Genomic DNA, 22,653 nt, shown 5'->3' with positions numbered 1-22,653 from the left:
CAAGAAGCTCAGATGAGCATATCTGCCATCTCTGGCTATGGTTGCTCTGTGTAGTGGTCCACGGGGAGGAACCCTTGGCAGGTGATGGGATCTATATCAGATGCTACTTGTTCACACTGTTCGGTCCCTGGAGATGGTTAGGGATTCACACGGAACAAGTCTTCATTAAGTCTTCAAAGTGGTTGGGCAGGCTTTGTGTGACATGCTGGGTACTAAAACTATTCCAGGCTTTTTTTTTTTTTTTTTTTTTTTATTTTGGAACATTTGTGGACACATAATGAGCTGTTTGGGGGATGGGACTCAAGTCTACAGGGAGCTTTGGTTTCTGTATACTTTGGACCAAATGTTTACTGCAGCTGCATTTTGTTTGTGACTCGTCACATGAAATTAAGTACAGGATTTTCCACCTGTGACCTCATGTCAGTGCTCAGAAAGTGTTGGGCTTTGGAGCAGTCCAGACTTTGAGTTACAGAGGTCTTTTCTGTTCAAGATAAAATTGAAGTAAAATTCTAGTTTAAAAATTGTACTGATTAGATATTTGTTAACCTGTCACAAGCTAGGGTCATCATGGAAGAAGGACCTTCATTTGGAAAAAAATTGCTTCCATCATATTGGCCTGTAGTCAAGTCTGCAGGGCATTTTCTTGATTAATGATTGATGTGGGAGGGCCTAGCTCACTGTGGGCAGGGCCACCTCTAGGCAAATGGTCCTGGGCTGTATAAAACTACAAGATGAAGGGCTGGAGAGGTGGCTCATCAGTTCAGTGAACTTGCTGCTCTTGCACAGAACCCAGGTTCAACTTCTATCACTCACATGGTGGCTCAGTCATTTGTAACTCTAGTTCCAGGGCATCCAGTGCCCTCTGCTAACCTCCATAGATACCATGGACGTACATGGTGTACATAAATACATGCAGGTAAAGCAGCAAGCCAGTAAGCAGCACTCCTCCATGGCCTTTGCTTCAGTTCCTGCCTCTGGGTTCCTGCACTGAGTTTCTCTCAGTGATGGGTTGTCACTGGGACATGTAACCAAATAAACCTTTTCCTCCCCGAGTTGCTTTTGGTCATGGTGTTTTATCACAGCAAGAGCAATCTAACCAAGATAAGACCTGTTGTAAGTAATGGCTGCAAGAGCAAAAGAGGGGAACGTGGGACCACAGATTCAGGGAAGAGCCATAGACCTGGGCAAGCTACTCCTCTCTCAATCTTTTTTCCTTCTATTTTTCACATGAAGGCTCTGGAGAAGATTTGCCAAAGAGACTTACTTCTAAGGAAGCCAGCGATCTCATAAGAATGATCAGCAGGGTAAATCAAGTCAAAAGATGTAGATGCTCCACACTCTCCAGCACCAGGTATAGTACGTAACTGATGCCTGAATGAATTTCTCTGGGGAGAAGTTCTCAAGGTTGCCATGGGGATGGGTAGCAGGAAGAGTAAGGATAGGGAGATACATGCCAAGGTGTGGTTGGCAATGTTATGTGAAGAGGGAAATAAGATCGATCTCTTGCTCTTGACTGTTATCAAGGTAGAAGGTGAATGAAATTTTGTGTTCTAATCTACCCAGCATAGCATACCACCTGCAATGGCTCTTTCTGAGTTCTACACACGGTGCTGATGTTTGAGAGCTTTGCCTTTAGGTAATGCCCTCAGAGGAAGTAAAGAATAGTTTTATAAGGGAGAAAAGGGAGCCCATATGAAATTCAGGGGAAGTATTTTGAGGTATTTCAAGGAAGAGTCTGAGAAACAATCATAAAGTTTAATGAGAAGGAATCTTAACTGTGATACGATTTTCTTCCAAGAAGCAATTTTGGGCATAATATTTCAAGCGCTAAGCTACAAATTCAGTGACTAGACCTTGAATGCTTTTATTTGTGTCTTGGGGCTTCTCTTCCTTCAATTGAAAAAAATTATTAAGATGATTCTCCAGAAAGATGAATGGGTGCAGCATTGGCTGGCCAACTCTCATAAAAACTATAGCAGCATAGAATCACTGAGATTAAGAACTATGTTGAAAACATGGGAAAGTCTAGTAATATCAGTGTCTAATTAAGAAATTTGTAGCATTGATTTGATGAAGAAAAACTTTATCATGGTGTGACTGGAATTTCACCTCCCAGTTGGTGTTGGAGACATTCATGGAAGTGTGTCCTACACAGATGTTGGTAGTCACAGGACTAGTTCTCAAATTAAAATGGAGTTTCAAATCAGAGCATAGGAACAAACTAATTTACTTGAAGGGTAACAAAGGAGGTTCTTACCTAAAAATAAATATGATAGATTGGGCTTCGATGTTAGGTGGCATTTTCTTTTAATGTTTTTAAACCTGAAATCCTTCATAATTCTTGTAGATATGAATGCCAGCCTCTTGATGGTAAAAAATGGGTTTTGTATTTTATTTTACATCTTTAATGTCTAACACCTGTTTCTTGGTATGTAGCAGACTAAGACTACTTTGTTAATGTGTATGCATGCGTGCATGCGTGCATGCGTGCATGTGTGTGTGTGTGTGTGTGTGTGTGTGTGTGTGTGTGTGTGGCTTGTATGTGTGGTGTATTGCACACGAGTGTGCAGGTGTAGAAGTCTAAGGAGGATACTGGGTCCATGTTCTATCCCTTGCGACAGGGTCTCTCACTGAATGTGGGGCTAGGCTGACGGTCATCAAGCCCCATCCATTCTCTCTCTGTCCCCCACAACCCTGGGCTATAGGTCTTCATGCTTGTGAAGCATGTACTCATACTCACTGAGCTCTAGCTCCAGCTTCAAAGTTGTCAATTTTTGTTAGAGTTATAACAGAGCATGATGTCTTGCTATGTACACCCTTCCAATAACTGCATGGAATGGCCATTTATGCATCAATAAGGAAGCACTCCAGAGGCAGGCTGCATTTGGCCAGTGTGAGGCTAATGCTGAAAAATGGAGAACCTTCAACTTGACATAACACTATGAATTTCTTGTTCTCTTTGAACTGTCTGAAGGTGTGGCCCTGTGGGTCACAGACACCTGTGACAACAATTCCCTGGGGCACAGGAATAGCAGCTCTTATCAGATAGCACATCTTCACTGGAGGACACCTTTAATAAGTATCAATGGTGGGCCAGAAATACTGGTGCATGCCTATAATCTAAGCACTAGGAAGGCTGAGGCAAGAGGATCGGGAGATTGAAGCCAGCCTAGGTTACATAGTTTGAGGCTAGTCTGGGCTATACAGTGAGTCTCTGTCTTAAAAAATGTGACTGCCTTTATTCTTGGAGTCAGGGTTGGATCCCAGGTCCTAGAAGCTCTAAGAAACCAAGTCTAACTACTCATCCTCAATAGGCCAGTTGAAGGGACAATTTAATAGTGAAATGCACTAAAAGGAGATTTGTTCAATGTCACACCCTGAACAGATGTGTGGAGAAGAACAAAGCGGCAATATCCCCAACTCCATCTTTGAGGTCCTGCCATGACATTTCGGCTTAAATAGAAGGCAGGAATTGTGCACGACTGGTCCTGGTCAAGACGTGGTCCTGCCTGTGGTCATTATTTTGGCTCCAGTTTCTCCTATAAGGTGGTCTGCAAAGTAGTTTGAACTATGTGAAGTCTCTTCAGGGAAGACATGCTCCTTGTCTGGTTGATACCGGGCTATTAGCCTTTTTCTTCTCCCAGCATAAGATTCCTGGAGAATTTTCAGTTACTTGGGATGCGCTGTCTCAAGAGTTTGACAGCCAAAGAAGTGGCAAGGGTGGGCTTAGAATGTCTTCATTGTACCCCCACCACTAGGTCACACGCTGCACTGATGCACGGGGGCATTTCCTCGTTTGTGGCTCTGGCCTGGCATCAGTGTCCTACTTACCCGCCTTGTCTATGGGACAATGCTGTGTTATTGTTTGAATCTGGAGTGTCCTCCAAAGGCCCATGTTGGAGATGGCTTGTCCTTCAGCTAATGCGGTTATTGTGAAGTTGTGGGGCACTTAAGAGGTGGGGTCTACTGTCAGGAAGCTAGGTCATTTGGAGTCTTGCCTTGGAAGGGGATACTCAGACCCCGCATCTCTCTTTGTTTTTAGATGCTGTATGTGTTTTTCCTCTGTCTCATCTTCCTGCCAGGATGTTCTCTGTTGTAGAAAGCCCAAAGCAACAAGATCACATCATGATGGACAGATGCCACTTTCACTGTAAGCCAGGATAAACATTCTTTCTTCAAAGTTAATTTTCTCAATATCTAAAAAATGCATTCATTTAATTAATTTTTTAGAGTAGTTAAATGCTGAGTAACGGGGGCCCTTGCTATCAGAAGACAGTGCTAAGTGTGTCCCATTGATTTCAACAAGCTAAAAATCCACACACGAGCTTAATCATTTCTTCCAGCCCAGCATAAAGAGAAAGCATGACCCTAGACGTGGAGTGAATGGAGTGTGCACATTCCTACGAGTTCACTGTGGCCCCGGTGGGGATTGAGCAGGCTCCAAGCACTAAATAACCCTAATGATATCAGGTAGGGGCTCACCGGGGAGCTGTTGGAGAGTTTGTCAGAGCATATTAAAATACAATACATCCCCATAATCCAAAATGGAACATCAGTCCATCTGTCCATACATTCTTTTCTGATATTAAATTAGTCCAGGGGCTTTTCGAAATTACATCATCTACTCAGGCCCCCTTCTTTAGTGAATCAAAATGTGGTGAGAATGGAGGGAAAATCAGAATAATGCACACTGGTGGAAGTTCCATAATTGAAATCATTATTGCTTCAGACACCATTGCTTTAATCAGCGGAATCATAAATCAATGCTTCTCACATGTGAAGGTTGAAAAATAAAGTGATGTTAAACAAATTGGTCCTCTTAAGAGGCATGATGCAATTGGAAACCACTGGAAATGGATAAAAAAGTGCTTTCTGAAGGGATACATCGCTCTAGCATTTTATCTTCCACTTAATTAAAAAAAATATATTACCTGGTCCTTTCTTAGAAATTACATATTGGAGGTCTATAATGGCTGAGCCTTTAACCCATTAAAAAAATTTACTCCCAGGAACAGTTAATATTTGACGTTTAATTGCTTTTACTTATTGGAGAAGAAAATATGTATCTTTCCTTCCTCTCTTGATTGACTTTTTCAAAAATCACCTTGTGAGCTACGAAGATGGAAAGGAGAAATTGATCTTAAGAAATACTCAGTACAGACACATGTAAATGCATACCCATATAGATAGATACAGCTTCTCCTGGGAGAGGAGCTTGTATTTCTCTCCACACAACTGTGTTAGGTAGGTGTTACTATCTCTAGTTAACAGATCTGGTGCAGAGGTCTAGAGAGTCTGTGTACTTGCACAGGGTTACTCAGGTAGTAAATCATGGGAGTCCTTATTTCTTCCACCATGACCAAGTTGCATGCTTCTACACATACTTTTTGAAAGGTGTAGAGAGATCAGTGGAACCACGACAGAATGCCATGCTGGAGCAGCTAGTTCTCACAAGCTATAATCAGCACCTGATTCTGGGACTTTCACCACCTTAGGTAGAAACCTAATGAGGACTTGGGCCATTTCTGCAAGTCCTTCATGGTGATGAACCTAAAAGAGCCACCCAAGAACTGTGTCACCCATATTAACTTGGAAGAGCTTCCAATCAGAATTTTGGTGTCGATGAACAGGAAGGCTGGGCTTCTTCTAGAACGGTGCCTGTGTAGGGCTCATGTTAGCAGGACAATGGTGTACAAAGGAGGAAAGAAGCCGTTTTCTTGATTTCCACAAGTCAGAAGTTTTCCATTTCTGCATGGTCTAGCTTTCCTCCCTTTCCAGACAATAAATCCGGCACTGAAGACCAAAGTGCCTTTGCTTTCTCCTCTCTCTCCATCATCTTCCCACAAAGCCAGGTATTAGTGAAGGCTCTGGAAATGCTGCACAAAGCAACTGCTTCTCCAGATCATCCCTTCGGAGCTCAGGTGAGAGGCCTCATCGGGTTACACCCTCTGCGGCCTGTGGTCATGTAAGTGCCATGCCTCTTCCACCTCACAGGGAAGTATTTGATTGTGGGTCTCGCCAGGTTCCATTTCTCCTAGGACTGGGCCTGCTTGCTCGACCTTCTCGCTGTTGACTAACAGTGGACTCAACTGACTTCCGTGGGAATGATTGCACAGGAGGCCGGGAGGCTTTTCCCTTCTCTGACTTCATTCTGTTCATTCTGCCAGAATTGATAAAGTTAGCAACTGTAGGACCAGGGTGGGGGGATGGAGAGAGGGGGAAGGAGGGAGAGAGAGAGAGAGAGCAAGGGAGAGGGAAAGAAACAGATGGGGAGAGGGAGGGGAAGGGGGTGGGAGGGAAGGAGAGGGAGAGGGAGAGAAAGGGGAGTACCCTTCAGCCAGAGGCCAGAGAAAGTGGTTGTCAAGTTTCTTCTTCTACACTCTCCATCTAAAGCTGCTGTGATCTTCCTGACCCTCCCACTCCCAGTCCTGAGCTAGGAGTCCAGGCTGGAAAGGCCACACCTGGGGTTTTACATGTGGACCTGGGATCTGAACTGAAGTCCTCATGCTTGCTCAGCCAGCATTCTTATCCACTGAGCCACCTCCCCACCCCTGAGCTGTTTCTGAGAGGGGTAGTGCCATGTTGAGAGAAAGCTCCAGGGGGGACCCTGGCTTAGGGCCTGAGAACAGGACTCTGTATGATTTACATGCTCATCCCCATGGACAGGAAACACACAAAAGCCAACACGCACTTTAGAAAAAAGTAGATTTTTTTCCCCTTTCTTCTTCCTTTTTTTTTTCCTTTGTCATTTTCTATTTTCTCCCCACTCCCCACTTATTAATACTAACTCTCACTGCTAAATGGAGAGTAGTGACATGGATGTGCCCATATTGCTGTTGTAGGGACCGTTGGCAAGACCCAAGAACTGTGCTAACGAACAAATAGACCCCCTTCCTCCTCTCTCTCTCTCTCTCTCTCTCTCTCTCTCTCTCTCTCTCTCTCTCTCTCTGTCTTTGTCTCTCTCTTTCTCTTCCCAGGGTTTCTTTGGTCTTAGGCTGGCCTCAAACTGTATGTTGCCAAGGATTATCCTAAACTTTGGATTCTCATGCCTCCACCACTGAGTGCTAGGATTGCGCGAGTGTACTGCCCTGCCCCGTTTGTGCGAGGATGGGGAATGAACCCAAGAGTTTCCTGCGTGCTACACAAGCAGTTTGCAAACTTGAGCTACACCCCGAGCCCTTAAATCTTTAAAAAATGGTTTTGAGGCTACCTCTAATCTTATGATAATAAGATTATAGACTAATCACGTGAAAAAGCACACAGGAAAGCTTCTGCCCAGGGAAAACAGGCAAACTTGTAAGGGCTTATCTGTAACTAATTAACAAAATGTCCAGTAGCTATGAGCAGCAAGGCTTCAGCATTTAAAGCCTTTCCTTTGGGTGAGATGTAGGCGCTATGTGAATGATCTTCAGTTAAGAGAATCTAACTGATAATCTGCCACTTAAAGGGAGGCCCAAGAAACAACTCTTAGATTGCAGGCCAAAGGTCTCCGCCAAGAGAGCATCAAGACCCATTGGAGACTTTGCTTTTGGACTGGGGCCTAGCACAGCGGTTTTTAAAACTTACTTTGTGTGAGAACATATCTGAAAATATTAATGGAATTTGTGGCCCTTTCCCCCAGAGAGACACATACATCACCAACCTCTTTGGTGAATGTATTTGCTTTAAGATTCATTGATGGTTGGGGGGTTTTCAGTTAAAATTCCCTTTCGATGTTGCCAGCAGCAAGTTTTTTTTTTTTTTTTTTTTTGTGTGTGTGTGTGTGTGTGTGTGTGTGTGTGTGTGTGTGAGAGAGAGAGAGAGAGAGAGAGAGAGAGAGAGAGAGAGAGAGAGAGAGAGAGAGAGGTGGGAGAGAGTGAGTTTAGTGGGGCCTTTTTCCTAATGCCTCAACCATAGACAGTTTCTTCAGAAAGCATTTGACTCTTTCATGGCTGAAGGTTGTAAAATAACGATACTAAATGATGCAGTTTCAGTATTTTTAAATATAGCATGCTTTTTAATTTTAATCCCCATTCTTTTATTTATGTGTCACACACACACACACACACACACACACACACAAATGTATGTGCCACCGTGTCCATGTGGTAGTCCGAGGACAACTTTCAGGAGTCAGTTCTCTCCTGCGGGTTCAAGGCGACAAACTCAGATTTTCAGGCTTTGTGGCAAGTGCCTGCCCCTGATGGAAGATCTCTCTGGCCTGTCGGCATTTTGTTGAATACGATACTGTGTTTATATGGACACTCAGATTTTGATGCATAGTTCAAACCCGCCATCAGGTTTTCAGTAGGAGAGTGACAGAACACCCAGCACACCGTACCGACGGTCAGAGGCTGTGCCTGGCAGCAGGACAGACTGACTGACAGACAAACGCTTATCAGGGTGAGTGGACAGTATTAAGACTTGCTTTTCTCGGCACACCTACCGAAAGGCGGCTTTGTTCCATGCCTGTGCCATAAGCGCCCTTACATATGTGTAAGGCATAATTAATAGTTTTAGATGATATGAAAAGGGGGCAGATGCCCATCCGTGAGGCTCCATGAGGAAGGTTCTGAGGCACAGGGCTTTGGAAGCCTGCTGCCGGCCTCTTGGCTCTTCTTCTCTGGGCCTTTAATGAGATTATGGCCACCCCATGACTCCATCTCATGAAATAGTTTCATCATCTTGAAGACAGAAATTATTTTTACTATTCTCAGTTTCTGAAATTGAAAAAAAAAAAATCTCAGGTGCAAATCCCTCGAGGCTCTGAGTGCTCTTTCTGTGTCACGTGTAGGGTCACTGGGCTGTTGTCGCCTGCCCCAGAACCTTCACCCCACCCCCAGCAGGGCTCTTTGCCTATATTATAAAAGACGGCAAAAATATGAGCATTCATGCATCTGGTCAATTACACAATGCTCCCCCAACAGGGGAAATTCCTTCCCCACTTCAGCTGGTGCACAGTTATGCCCCGGAGCCCAGGACGGACATGCCTTGTAACTTTTTAACCTAGTTAGTGTAACTGCCAATATTATTCCCGTTCATATAAATGTCTAATCCTTTCTTGAATCTTGCTAGACTATTTCCCTCAATAATATCCTGCAGCGGTGAATTCCGAAGGTGCATTATACGCTGCTTTAAAAATATTTCCTTTATTCGTTTTAAATTTGTTGCCTTTTAGCAGCCCTACATGGCCGGAGCTCTTGCCTTAAGTGGCACAGGATAAAGACAAAGCTTTCCTTCTCCCCGCACCTTCTCAACTGTTATGAAAACCCTGACTTTTCTCACCATTTTCTGTTTTGTCATTTATAATAGTAAGTGAGGTGATTTGACTAAGTGGTTTCATGCTACTCAGGACACATAGCAGGCATTGGCCCAAAAGCTTTCCTTGATACTCAGTGTGATTTATTAGATAAATATTTACCCAGTACCTATTTGTGTAGGAGCTGTTTCAGTTTTGGAGACATGGCTTTGAATAAGACTAGGCCATTGTTCAGAGGGACCTGATTTTTCTCAAAAGGGAGCGGACAGTAAACTGGTAAGTTTATAAGATGTGGTTTTAGGGTAAATGAACTATCCACCCTCCACATCCCTTCAACCAGATCCAAATTCTTTCAGTATTTTTCTCTAAAATCTGTAGCACTATAATTATTTACATAGCATTTGCATTGTATTAAGTATTACAAGCGATCTACAAATGATTAATGTGCACGCAAGCATATGCATACATTATATCAAGTTCCATACCATGTAGGAGAAGGGACTTGAACATTATGAGATTTCATGGTACTTGGGGGAGGGAATGTTTTTCTGAAAAAGGGGGTAGTTGGGCGCAGCCACCTATGAGTCATTTGTGTGGCATTGCATGAACATGAGTTAGTGCCCAGAGGTAGCTGTGGCTCTGCCTTTATTATTTGTTAGGTATGTGAATGAATCAAGGTTAAGAAAGGTCATCTTAGTTACAAAGATCACCTAGTGAGTGACTCATTAGACCTGGGAAGAACAATCCTTCAAGTCAAGTGTTGGAATAGATTTGCCCAGTGAGAGTCCAGTTGCAAGACCTGACTCTGCTCTGTCTAGGCAGCTGGATGACCTTGGGCAGGTCACCTGATTGCTCCCACCCAAAGCATCTTCATCAAAATAGGAAGCAAGTTTTCCTCTTTCTTAGGAATTTGAGTATTGAGGTACTGTTATCTGGAAGTTCTTTATATACTGCCAAATGGTGCAAATATTTTAGAACTTTGGTTTTCACTTTATTTTAAATTTCATTTCTTGATACAGTCTTGTGTGGTCCATGCTGGCCTAAATTCACTAAACAGCAGGGGATGGCCTTGAACTTCTGGTCCCCATGAATCTGCCTCTCAAGTGCTGGAATTATAGGTGTGTGCCACCAGGTTCATGTATGCAGTGCTGGGGCTTGAACCCAGGATTTGGCGCATTCTGGGCACATACTTTTCCAACTTTTCCCAACTAAGCTATATCCTGCAACTCTGAGATCTGGTTATTGTGGCAACTGGTGTTCTTACACAGGATTTACCTCAGGCATGTGCCATAAGCCACATCCACAGCTGCAGCAACTATGTGGTCTTTCATCCTCCCTTTTCTCTCTTCCTAGTCTTCTTAGTTCCCTATCTTATTCCTGCCTCTACTGAAAGCCCAGCATCCTGACAGTGCCCTCTCTCAGAGCCAGCTTCGGTCAAGGTAGACTCACCGTCCTGAGGTCCTTGTCAACTTCTTAGGAGTTTCTCACTTGTTGATACAGTGGACTGGAGGTAGATTTCAAATAGTGATTGTTTGATACCAAATCTTCTGGGGTCAGGTTATCCAAACTTCTACATATAAAGGCAGAATCCTTGCCTAAATTTCTGAGTGAACACTTCCCTGGAAACCAGACTTTGACCTGATTACCTGTCTTTAGCTTCCCCTCCACTGCATTCCAGTACAGTGGCGCATACCATTTCCTTGTGTAGCCGCTTGGATTATTTTTAATTGATCCTTAATATATATGTTTCCCCCTCCCCCCACTACTGAGGCAATTTGAAGTAGAGCCATGCTCAGCCTGGCATAATCATGTATTTAAAAGGCATCTCAGTAAATTATTAGGATTGTTTACATGCATGGTTTGAATTTACTGGCAAATTGCTTGGGCCTTGGTTTTAGGATGTAGCTGCCGGCCAGGCTCCTTCTGGGTGAAAATCTGAAATAGGAGAAGTTGCCCTTTGCTGGCCCTCGCTGGCACTTCCTCTGCCTGGTTCCTGGCCTTTCAACACTTCCCTCCTTTCCCTGCCCTGAATAACTCTGAGGGGCTGTCAAGCCCTTTGCACCTTCATGTGAAGACGTTTCATGGGTCCCTTCCCAGATCTGCCCCCAACCAAGGTGAGGTGTGCAAAGAAATAAATCTTCAATGGTATAATTTTAGATGCTCTGGCAGCCAGAGAGGGCAGCTATTTTGGGTTGTAGGGCTTTCTCCTTGACCTGAGGTGACACAGTTTTGCCTGTTGCTAGAGTAGCCAGCCAACCCTGCATAGTGTCCCTTTTAGCAGCGTGTCTGTAGTTCCTAGGGTGGCTTCTTCATTCCTCTGCTGAGGTCTGTGTTCATCCGGAATCTTGTATTCTTATACAGGGGCGCGACTCCATTGACAGGGGCCACGTAGGCTTGTGGAAGCATAACGCTCCAGCACACCCTTTGGAGACGGTGCCGAAGGAACAGACTCCCCTCCACGAAGAAGATGGAGGAAAACTGGTGGTCCGGTTTCTGTGTGTCCTTCAGTCTCCATTCTTTATCAGCTGCTTGGCCGCCATTCTGTGAGTCACTCCCACTTGGAGCCAGGCAGGTCTCCAGACCACAGGGTCTGTGCCTCGCCACCTACACTGCCTGGCTGGAAGCTGTGTTTTCATGATGGCTCTTCTGACCACCCTGCTTGCTGTCTTCCCCAGGCTCCTGATGCAGCTGCTATCTGCAGACCTCCTGGACAGCCCAAGGAAGGGAGTGGGAGCTCCTGCTGCAGATGGGTGGAACAGCGACCAGAAGGATTGAAGGTGGCCAAAAATAACAGTGCCTTCCAGATGAGGAGACCTCAGAGCCAAGAGCATCATGGGGTAGAGTATCTTGTTCCTAGTTTTATGACCTAAAAAGTACACAGAAGATCCAAAGATACTACAGAAAGAAGGAATAAAGTCTGCAGAGAATAAGGAAATGTGATTAGTTACCATTTTTTAAAAATTGAGTTTCTTTGCGCATACACATATGCAAGAAAACATAGACCTTTTATACATGTGTGAAGACAGACCCAGATAGATAGACAAATAGAATAAAATACAATAGAAGTCCAAAAAGGAGGAAAAGATACAGATAACACTGCCTTCCTTTGTTTGCCATTGAAATAAATTTAATAAATCTTCATTGAGAACCAAATATGTCTGGTCCCATTACCTTTCTGCACGTCACGTCACCCCAAAACTTACTAATATAAAAACACGGCCATCACTGTATCATGAGCAGTCACAGTTCCGAGTGTCGACTGGGATGAGCTGGGTATTCCCAGAGGCTTTCAGGAGATTGTGGCTGGCAGGTGGCTGAGACTGGCTCTCATAAGGCTCACTGCCGCGCTTCTGGGGCCTGATGCTGGGCAGCCATTGCTGCACCCCCAGATGGGGCTGTCTGGTGGGATGCCTGAGCAGGAGCATCCTCTGCAGCCTGAGCCTCATTGCCATCTCATTGTCATGCTTCTTACAGCTGCTCAGTGCTCCAAACGTGAATGTCACAAGACAAGGTAGAAACTTAATCATGCCTTTGGTGTAGCTGAGTCACATGTTCTGTTGGTTCGCCAGTCACAAGGTCAGCTCAGGGTCAAGAGGCGGACACAGAGATGTTTCTCTGAAGTTTCAAAGTGTTATGGCACTTGTAAACATCTCAATACCTTTAATATATCTAACCATGATGCCAAATGCTTCCAACTCTAGACCTCTAAGAGTACGTATCTAGTTGGAGCTATAAAAGTCCAGTAAAGGACTGGAAACGTAGCTCAATAGTACAACACTTGCTTAACACACAGGAGGCCCAAGTACTGCAAAGAAAAAAAAAGTAATCAAGTGTGTGTTCAGTGGAAAGGAATAAAATTTCCCCTGGCCAGGGCTGTGAGGCTACAGATGAGTGAATACAAGGTACAAGATGATTCCTGGAAGGGCTGTGTGTTGTGGTGCACTCCTACAATCCCAGCATGGTGTGTGTGTGTGTGTGTGTGTGTGTGTGTGTGTGTGTGTGTGTGTGGCAGTTGAATCTTTGAGTCTGAGGCCAGCCTGGGCCATTTACAGGAAGACTCTAACTCAAAATATAAAAGCAACAAACGACCCTATGAACTTTGCATCCTTGGAGATCACAGGCTGAGATCCAAAATGGAAGCCTGTGGCGGCCACTTTACTACCATTGGAGAGACTTGAAGGCCAGTCGAAGGACACAGGGACAGAGTGGCTAGTGTCTTTAAGGTCTAGAGTGCTGTTCTTGCTCAGGCCTGCTGCTTGCTTGCAGTAACATTCCCCATTCTTACTGGTCTTCTCCTGCCTGCCTCACCTGGGTCCCATCAGCTGTTCTTGGTTTTAACTACATTATTGTGCTCTGGCTATAAAACTCTTCCCCATCCCTGAGTGTCCTGAAGCGGAGACTCTGTCCCTTATGTGTATGAAGGACTAACCTTCTGTCACTCTCCATACTTCCTGAAGACCAGTAAGCATCCCCCTGCCCCTTCGAGTCTCATTCCTCAAGCTCATTGCTTGCAGTACCTATTTTTATTTTGCTTCCCCCCCACACCTTAATGGCCCCTGTCTCTTGTCCTCTAGCATCCTGTCTTGTTTTCCACATGTCTCATGCTTTTCCTCTCTGCTCTGGTCTGTCTTAACCTAGCAGCTAGTGGTCTGCCAATCACAAGACATCAATCCCCGGCATGCACAGTGCCCAGCATCTCCTCCAGGTTCAGCTTTGACATCTTCCTGCAGAGGGCTTACTCCAATCTCTGGACTTTCAGGTGAGGTTCACTGTTCTATCTTTGGTAAGCATATCCTCCATTCCGTCATCACTAAAAGCACTTTTTATCTGGACCTTTAGTCTCTAAATACCAACCAGGGTGGAATTCACCTTTTATCCTCATGGAGGCTGCTTTTCTTTTCTCTTAGTACAAAGCCACATATATCTACTGTGGAAAATTTAGGACACACAGAAAAGCAAATATTATATTTATATTCACTGTTACTACCCTTTGATGTGGGGCCCTTTCAACATTCCCCTCTCCATATGATGATGATTTTTTTTTTATAGACAAAACGCGGCACCACTTCGAGGGGAAATACTTTCTTCTCTGCCACTTGCTGGCTTGTAGAACCAGTTCTATGGAACGTCAGTGCCAGGCCCCAGCTGACTGGAATAGGGCTAGCTATCTGGGCCTGGCTGGGTGTGTGTCTGTTCTTTCCTTGAGATTAAATCAGCTAGTATCGGAGACTGGACCTGTAATATCTCACAGAGGTAGGATTAGTCACTGTACCTGGAAATTCAAAGCTTTGCTGGAGAAGGTGGTTTGCAGGAGAGAATGGAGGAGACAGTGAGACTCCAAGGGAAAGTTAAAAGAGCAAGGTCTCTTTACACCTGGCACCAGTGTTTGCAATGCATTTTCTCAAGTGGCCTTGCCTCTGCCCTTGAGCAGTGTCTATGGGATTCAGATATTTCCATCTAACAGTACCTCCCCAAGATGGTTGCTTTTTGTAAACTGCCTTTGTAATGAATAAGATACTACAATTTTTCTGTGTATCATTTATTCATCCAGATTATAATTTTGAGTGTGGTGGGACAGGTACTGTGAATTCATGATTTTTTTTTTTTTTTGCGGGGGTGGGAGGATGCACTTAATGTGAGCATCTTGATCTCTGGGGTAGAACAGTGTTGGGTTCACAAACCCTTCCTCGTCTCCTTTGCTGTGTGATTTGGATGTATTAAACGCTGTTTGTCTCAGTAGTTTCATCTGTACAATGGCAAATCACAAGGCTAAATTATACAGGGAGTCTTAAAGTTCCTAGACTTAAACTTGAAATATAGCAGAGGATGACTGCAAATTCCTGATTCTCCTGCTTCCATTGCCCACGTGCTGGGTGATCTGGTTCCTGGCCCATTATTACTAACCATGAACCAGGTCTCTAGCAACAGTCCTCCTATTTCCAACATGATAAACACAACTGTAAGAATGCCTTCAGAGCTGAAGCTGTATGCGTTATTGCTCCTTGGACTAAGTGTCCCCACGTTGAAATACTGGACCAGAGATCATGAGCATGAAAAGTGCATAACCATGGGCCCCTGTGGTGGTTTGAATAGGAATGGCCCCCATTGACTCATGAATTTGAATGCTTGGCCCATAAGGAGTGTCACTATTAGGAAGTGTGGCCTTGTTGGAGTAAGTGTGGCTTTGTTGGAGGAAGTGTGTCATAAGGAGGCAGGCTTTGAGGTCTTAAATGCTCAAACCAGGTCTAGTATGACATTTACTTCCTGTCAATCTGGATGTCTAACACTCAGCTCCTCCTCCATGCTTCCTGCCATGATAATAATGGACTAAACCTCTACAGCTCTAAGCCAGCCCCAATTAAATGTTTTCCTTTATGAGTTGCCACAGTCGTGGTGTCTCTTTATAATAATGAAACCCTAGCTAAGACAGCCACCGTCACGCTGCTGCCTGTGACCTCCTTGAAATGCCTGCTGCCCTAGTCTTTGCCATCCTTATATTTACCTTTCTTGTGGCTTTAGAGACAGTGCATTTCCTTCCGTGTCTGTGGTGTGATCTATACTCAACTTCCAACAAAATGAAAATACTGTCACATCTGACCCTTGGGGCTCTTCCAGGTGAAATGTAAAACTATTCAGCCATTTGCTTCTATGTCAGGTATAGATTAGATTTAGAGATAAACAGGGCCTATGGATTAGATTTCCATCTGGAGGTGACTCCCAGGTGGCTAACCACAGAGGGGGCTTTGCAGCCGTTGTGCGAAAAATTCCAGATGGTTCTAAGGAAGTCAGATATTGACTGGGTTTTGATGATATCTATAAACTTCTTAGATTTTATAAAACGTTCTGAGACATAGGACCAGTTGGAACACAAGACATTATTGTTCTTTGTTGTGTCTGGAGTCACGTGCAGACCTTGGGAGAACATGGATATGGGACTGAGTGAGCTGCTTTTATTTGCTTATGCTTGCTTTTAAAAGACAGCATCTCATTATGTGGCCTGGAACTTGCTGTACACTCCAGGCTGGCTTCAAACTCTCAAAAGATCTGCCTGCCTCTGCCTATCAGTGTGCACCACCATTCCTGATTTATGGGCTGATTCTCGAGACCCACACTGCATTGGGCACTCAGGGGAAGGAAAAGGCTCTCTGCGTGCCCCTGGTCCTCAAGGAGCAGAGTGTATTGGGGAAATAGAGGTACAAAGAACTGTAGGGAACAGGAATCACACCAGGATGGGGCCATGCATCTTTAAGGAAGCCTCACATTAAGTATTTCAAGAACCAAGGTCTACACACTTAGTCATTCAGTCCCTGAGTGTTGTATTTGTTTCAATACAGGAGGGTGATCAGGAATTTGATAAGTATGGGGTTAAACACAGAAGATAGAGCTCAGGTTTTTCTGTTTGTTTAATGTGCTTTCCAACAATGGCCAACAGGGAATTTTTAGGTGAAACATGGAAGAATTGGCAATATTGAGAACCGGGTAGCCGTCAGAGGTAGCATCAGTAGTGAAGAGGGGTTGACTTTTTAGTCAACAGAGGAGTTTTTCTTTATTATTTTAAACCATTGCCCCTACTAACCTCTGTTGTCTTACCCTGTACTGCCTTACCCATTTCTGCCAGCTATATGTGAGCTGCAGCCAGAGCGTAGGAGAGGAGACCCTGTTCTTTGACAAGGTGTCGGGAAGGCTCAGTAGGTTTTGCCAGAGAGGAGGCATGGAGGGTGATCAGGAATTTGATAGGTATGGGGTTAAACACAGAAGGGCCCTTGACAGTGTGGGCGTTTACTGGATGACTGGTAGGGTAACAGCTACGAATCTTTCGCAAGACTCGGATTCTGCACCACATATGGATGTGTGCAGGACTTTGCTAAAGCCAGACACACAGCACAGGTGACATGGATGAGATGGTTCAGGTGGGAGAAATAGGTTCAGAGACTGCCCACAACCATCAAATGAGACAGCTGGAAGGGAACGCCAGGCTTTGCTAACTATAGAGTTCACAACCTCGCCATGAAGATCCTGTGCTTAAAGGGCGCGTTTGGAGCAACTGGGAGCCTCTGGAGGGACTATGGAAGAGCAGAGTGCGTAGGGGCAACCGTCATGGCCATGCAAGAGAGCAAGTGGTTCTCCCCCAAGGTAGCCTCAGCTCCTTTGGAGGAGGGTCTTAAAGTGGGAATCATAGCACCGTGGACCAGTGAGAGCCTTTCCATGGAGCTGTCTAGCCACATGGTTTTCACCTCCTTTCTTAAATTCCTGGATACTTTGTGCCTCTTTCCCAGGGCCTGATTGTGCTATGCTCTCTAAGAGCTGCATCCATGGTCTTGTACCTACTGTATTTTAAGTTCCTTAGGGCAAGAGGAATTATGCTTTATTTACCCGTGTGTATGTGTATATACATGTATGTGATATATATGTGTTTATATGTATATGTGTGTTTATATATGTGTATGTCTATATGTTATAAATAGCATTGTTGAATCAAGTGCTTTGGTAAGTGAATAAGTTTCAAAATTATTTTTTTCCTGCTCATTCCTCCTTATGCATGGAGTTTGGGAGTTAGTGGCCAGTTGGATACCTTTTCTTTCAAAATCTGAAAATAATTTCCTTAAACAATCTACTTGAAACTACTTTGAAATGTAAGAAAAAGGAAGACTGGGAAGTTGTTTCGAAACAGCAAAGCTTTTAAGAGTCAATGTCACATTTATTGCTATAAAATATTTTTCTCTCTCTGTTAGACATCTGGATCCCATTACGTACAGTATTGGGTACTTGAGTTCACCAGCCCTTTTGCATACTAAGCAGGGTGCACACAAAGTCCCCACAGACATCCACCAGTACACATTTGCACCGTGTAATTCTTACTTTACATTTACAGATGACTCTTCTATCACCGACTCGATGTTTCCTGTTACAGTTTTGAAGTTCTTTTTTTCCTCGCTTACCTTTAGGACCAAACTACGTACCTAGGAAGGATAAAGGGCCTCCAAAACTCAATGCCTTTTGCTTTCTGTCTCGTATGGTCCAGCTCTCTATAATCTAGTACTGAAGTCAAGGAAACAGCAAAGTCTTAAGTCTATATTTACTAGTAACATTGACCCAGAAATGAGAAACACAATATGGAATGTTTGCTAATGAGTCATGAATTTCCTTATAATTGCTTCCACATTCGGGATAGTTCCCTTAAACCGTGTAATCTGGACATATCCTGAAACAATCCCATGTGCTGTAAATGATTTTGTTTTATTTCTTGGGTTACTGTTAAGGGCTTATTTTCTGGTTCATTTCATTTTCTTAAAGAAAACCACACACTCATGTGCTTATGTACATACAACATACATGCCGCTGTGACTTTTTTTTTTTTTTTTGCTTCAGTCTCCATATTTTCAAACTACAATGATTATGAGACAAAGAGAAGAGCCTTCATCATTTGGTTTGGAAATCAAAATAATCACACCAGGGAGGACTATTTTAGGGTCTCAATTCATTCTATGAGAATTAAAGCCGGCACTGAGCAATGTATCAACCAGCAGCCGTCTGTCCCCTTGCTAGGCTTCAGAATCCGTAATGGGAGAGACAGATACAACCAGCATTCAGTACAGTAATAATGGAAAATTAAATACGACTTTTAAAAACTGCTCACATTATAAAGTGATCTATTAGCATTATGTGACTGGAGCACTTAACGTGACTGATTCTAATTGCAAGACTTGGCCCATAGCAAGCGTTAAAGAGCCGAGAGAGCGCGAAGGCATTTTATCTCTTTGGAGATGTTTTAAAGTGGGTTTCCTTTGGAACACGGCTTTATGCCTGCCGCACAAAAGGTTGTGTGGATGGAAGCTCTCCGTTCGGATAGAACCAGAGGTAATTATAGTTTCTCCTTTGATTCGGTCAATCAATAAGCCAAGTAGCAGAAGCGTCTTCGCATGCGCCCTCCCTTTCGTTTACAGCTCCTGGATGTTGTGCAGAGGATGCAAGGCCTGGTGCCTGCCCCTGATGTGCATTTCCAGGGAGCAGAGAGGTTCTGCTGTCACTCCGCATCCTTCAGAGTGTCTTTGAGCCACACTGGTGGGTCTGTAAGATGAAGCTACCCTAGCTCACCTTGAGCTGAGACTAATTTGCATAGGTTATCCCAACAGTGGGAATGATGAGCACACACACATACCATAGATGTACCTACTAAAGAGTTTACAGGGTTCAGAAAAGGTGCAGAAATGAAGGAATGCCATTCAGCTTCAAATGTGACTGTGTTTATGATGGCTAAGATATTTAATTAATTAATTGTCTATCTATCTATCTATCTATCTATTTATTTATTTATCTTTCCTAGTGTTAGCTTCTATCCTGCTGAAGACAGAAGGCTTATTAAGTGAGTGCCGTTGGAAACTGTAGACTTTATGTCTTTACACCAAGGGCATGCTTGTTGGATGTCCACGTTTAAGTAGGTTACGCTATGCTGAAATGCTTCCTCCATCTGCATGCATAGAGATTTCTGGTTGGTGGTTTTCAGATATTCCAGACAACAGAAATTTTTTTTTTGCCAAAATAGAGTTCTCAATTTTAAAGTGATGACCCACATAGCTATCCAAGTAGCCAACAGCAAGCTTTTGCATAATTGATTAAAAACCCGAGTGAAACTGTTAGGCTATGGACATCAACTTTATTTTAAATTTATTATTCTTACTGCTGTCCTGAGCTATAAACCGAGGCCTTAGACATCCTAGGCAGGTGCTCAACCGCTGAGCTACAGCCCCAACCATCAATTTTGTTTATTTAAAGGGTCTATTTTGAAAAGTTAACATCCATTTTGAAAGGACAACACTTGGTAGAAAGAAATTTAAAGGCAGTCTGACTTATTATAAAGTATTTTTTTTGTTGTCTTTTTTTTCTGTAAAGTTTCTGTTAACTGATCCCTATACCTTATAATTACTTCCTGTCTTTCAAAGTCCCAAATCTACAGAAGGGAGCAGACATACTTATTGTTGACCTGGATTAGGAGAGCAGGCAACAGGAAGCTTGTGACCATTGGCACTTTGTTAATAGAAGCACCATTTTAAGGATATACTTGAATCAGCATATCTTAAGTTCCAACTCGGCTGAACACAAAGAATGGTGGCCAGAATCTGGCCATTGCCTTTCTCACGTAGAAACTAGTACATGAATATGTACATCTAAATACTGCTTGCTTGAGGATGGCAAAATGGCCCATGGTACAGTTCTTGATGAAGAAATGTGAGGACTGAAGCATTTATCTAATTATTCTTTCCATAAAACGTAAGGAGTCAGACACTGGGCTAAAAACCTGATCAGAGATGTGGTGGTGTGAAGTGACCCAGTGACCTCTTCTCTCTCTCTCTCATTCCTTGATCCAAAAGGGCTCAGCCTCCTTCTAAGCCCCTCCCTACTACTTCCTGTATCTCTCTATATGTCCTGGGTCCTCCAAAACCTCTACGGCTAATTTTAGTCAGCTAATAGCTGGCTCTATCCTCTGGTTAAAGGTAAACGTTAATGACAGTCTCAGGAGTGTCAGAGTGGCGATCAAAATATCCCACAATAGAGGGTTCCAGTTTGGATCTCTGGAACCAGATAAATCTGGTCATAGTATCTCATCTGTAATCCTAGTGCTCTGATGATGAGATGGGTGTGTGGAGAATTCTTGGAAGCCCATGGGTGAGCTAACCTGGTGTACTCAGAGGTGAACAAAAAGAGACTCTGTCTTAAGTAACGTGGGAGATAAGGACCAATACCTGTGATTGTTGCCTGACCTCCACACATGTGCCTCGGCCCATGCATGCTTGTGTCATACATATGAACACACACACACACACACACACACACACACACACACACACACACATTCACACACATTTTATTTTTTGATAGTGATGGTGTGGATTGGATTCAGGGCCTTGTGCATGCTGCTCCTTAGACTCAATGTGCCACCTTGAAGAGCATCTCTCACCAGTGAATATTGGCAGTGTGCAGGACTTTCTGATGATGTGGTTTTACACATCTGGTGGTTGGCAATGAGGTAGAGTTTTTCACACTAATGAAGGTCTTTTAAGTTTTGTTGCCTCAATAAACTGACCAGACTTATATCAAAGGCCAATTGTGAAACAACCCTTTGGATACATGGGAGATACAAGGATGAAAATTTGGATGTTTCCCTCCAGGAACTCACAGGAAGGGATAGGAAGAATCCACAATTAAAACAGGGTGTGAAATATCGTAGCATAAAGAATAAATCAAACCCTCAAGCACCTACGAGTGCTTGGCACTACATCAGGCATTCAGGATAGAGCAGTGAATGTAAGATGAGGCAAACTTTTCTTTTTTCTTCTCTTCCCTCTTCCCTGTGGATTCACTGCCACATGCAGGGGTCAAGACCACGAACAAGAAATGTCAACCACACACTCTAATAGGAAGCCATGGTTCTGAGCGGGTAGCTCCTAGTCAGATCAAAGGCTACGGGAAAGTGACTGAGGGGCATGACATGTACTCAAGGTGAGTGTGTAAAGATGTTGAGAAGGAGTACTTAGGAGATCTTAGGCTCCATCTAGTCCAGTGGTTCCCAATCTTTGCGTTGTGACCCTTTGGCAAACTTCTATTTCCCAAAATTTTTACATTAAAATTCATAACAGTAACAAAATTACAGTTATGAAGTAGCAACAAAAATAATTTTATGGTTGGGGGTCACCACAACATGAGGAACTGTATTAAAGGGTCTCAACAGTAGGAAGGTCGAGAAGCACTCCTCTAGTCCATTCCCAAAGACCTTCTATAGCATGAGTGAGCATCTGCATTTCCTCAGATGGCTTTCTGTCACAAGGGCAGTTGTTGTTCCCTAGAAGTGACTCAAGTGGATTTTCTACCTGATACCACGTGCAGAGCTGACAGGCCTGGCCCTGGGCTCACACAGGCCACGGCAGGAGACAGGACTGCTTTACAGTAATCTTTGCCTCAGCCTCCTCATAGTCCTCTATACTCCCAGGTCCTGGAGGTCTAGTCGTGCTGGCCTGCTAATACTCCTTTAATCTTCCAGGCTGTTACCTACCCCTGGACCTTCCCACATTCTGTTCTCAGAAATGCTCTTCCCTTCAGAACACCTCCATCTCTCATCTCACTCTTCAGACTTCTCTTTCATAGTTTCCTATATGGAAGCACTTATTTAAATTAACTCTCCACCATGAGTCCCATTATATTCTTACTATATTTCATGCACAAATTATAAAAAGCTATTTCACACTCCCTGGTCTGAATATAGAATGGTTGTATCCACCATTAAACTGAAAGTTCCATGGAGTGGGGTATGATTATTTGTTAAGATCGATGTTTTAGTCAGGGTTCTCTAGAGAAACAGAACTGATAGAACATACATATGATGGGGATTTATTTGGATGATTTATGGGCTGTGGTCCAGC

The 22,653-nt window shown here is 43.8% G+C and overlaps 1 long non-coding RNA gene across 9 annotated transcripts in view; it reads left to right on the top strand.

Moving 5' to 3' along the window:
• Positions 1 to 15,373, top strand: part of LOC114700664 — a 51,089-nt gene extending 35,716 nt beyond the window's left edge. For 2 of the 9 annotated variants that reach the window (XR_005089900.1, XR_005089899.1), the window contains 4 exons: positions 1,234 to 1,351; positions 3,386 to 5,921; positions 9,420 to 11,781; positions 11,914 to 12,391. This is a non-coding gene — a long non-coding RNA (uncharacterized LOC114700664). Of the gene's footprint in view, positions 1 to 1,233; positions 1,352 to 3,385; positions 5,922 to 9,419; positions 11,782 to 11,913; positions 12,392 to 13,879 lie in introns of those variants that run through there. The other 7 variants (XR_005089905.1, XR_005089902.1, XR_005089903.1 and 4 more) reach the window with 7 other exon arrangements.
• Positions 15,374 to 22,653: the final 7,280 nt, after the last annotated feature.

The sequence above is a fragment of the Peromyscus leucopus genome, chromosome 1 (genome assembly GCF_004664715.2).
Source record: "Peromyscus leucopus breed LL Stock chromosome 1, UCI_PerLeu_2.1, whole genome shotgun sequence".
In the NCBI taxonomy this organism is placed as follows: Eukaryota; Metazoa; Chordata; class Mammalia; order Rodentia; family Cricetidae; genus Peromyscus; species Peromyscus leucopus.
The sequence above is the reverse complement of the archived record's forward strand: the minus strand, read 5'-3'. Positions and strand labels throughout refer to the sequence as shown.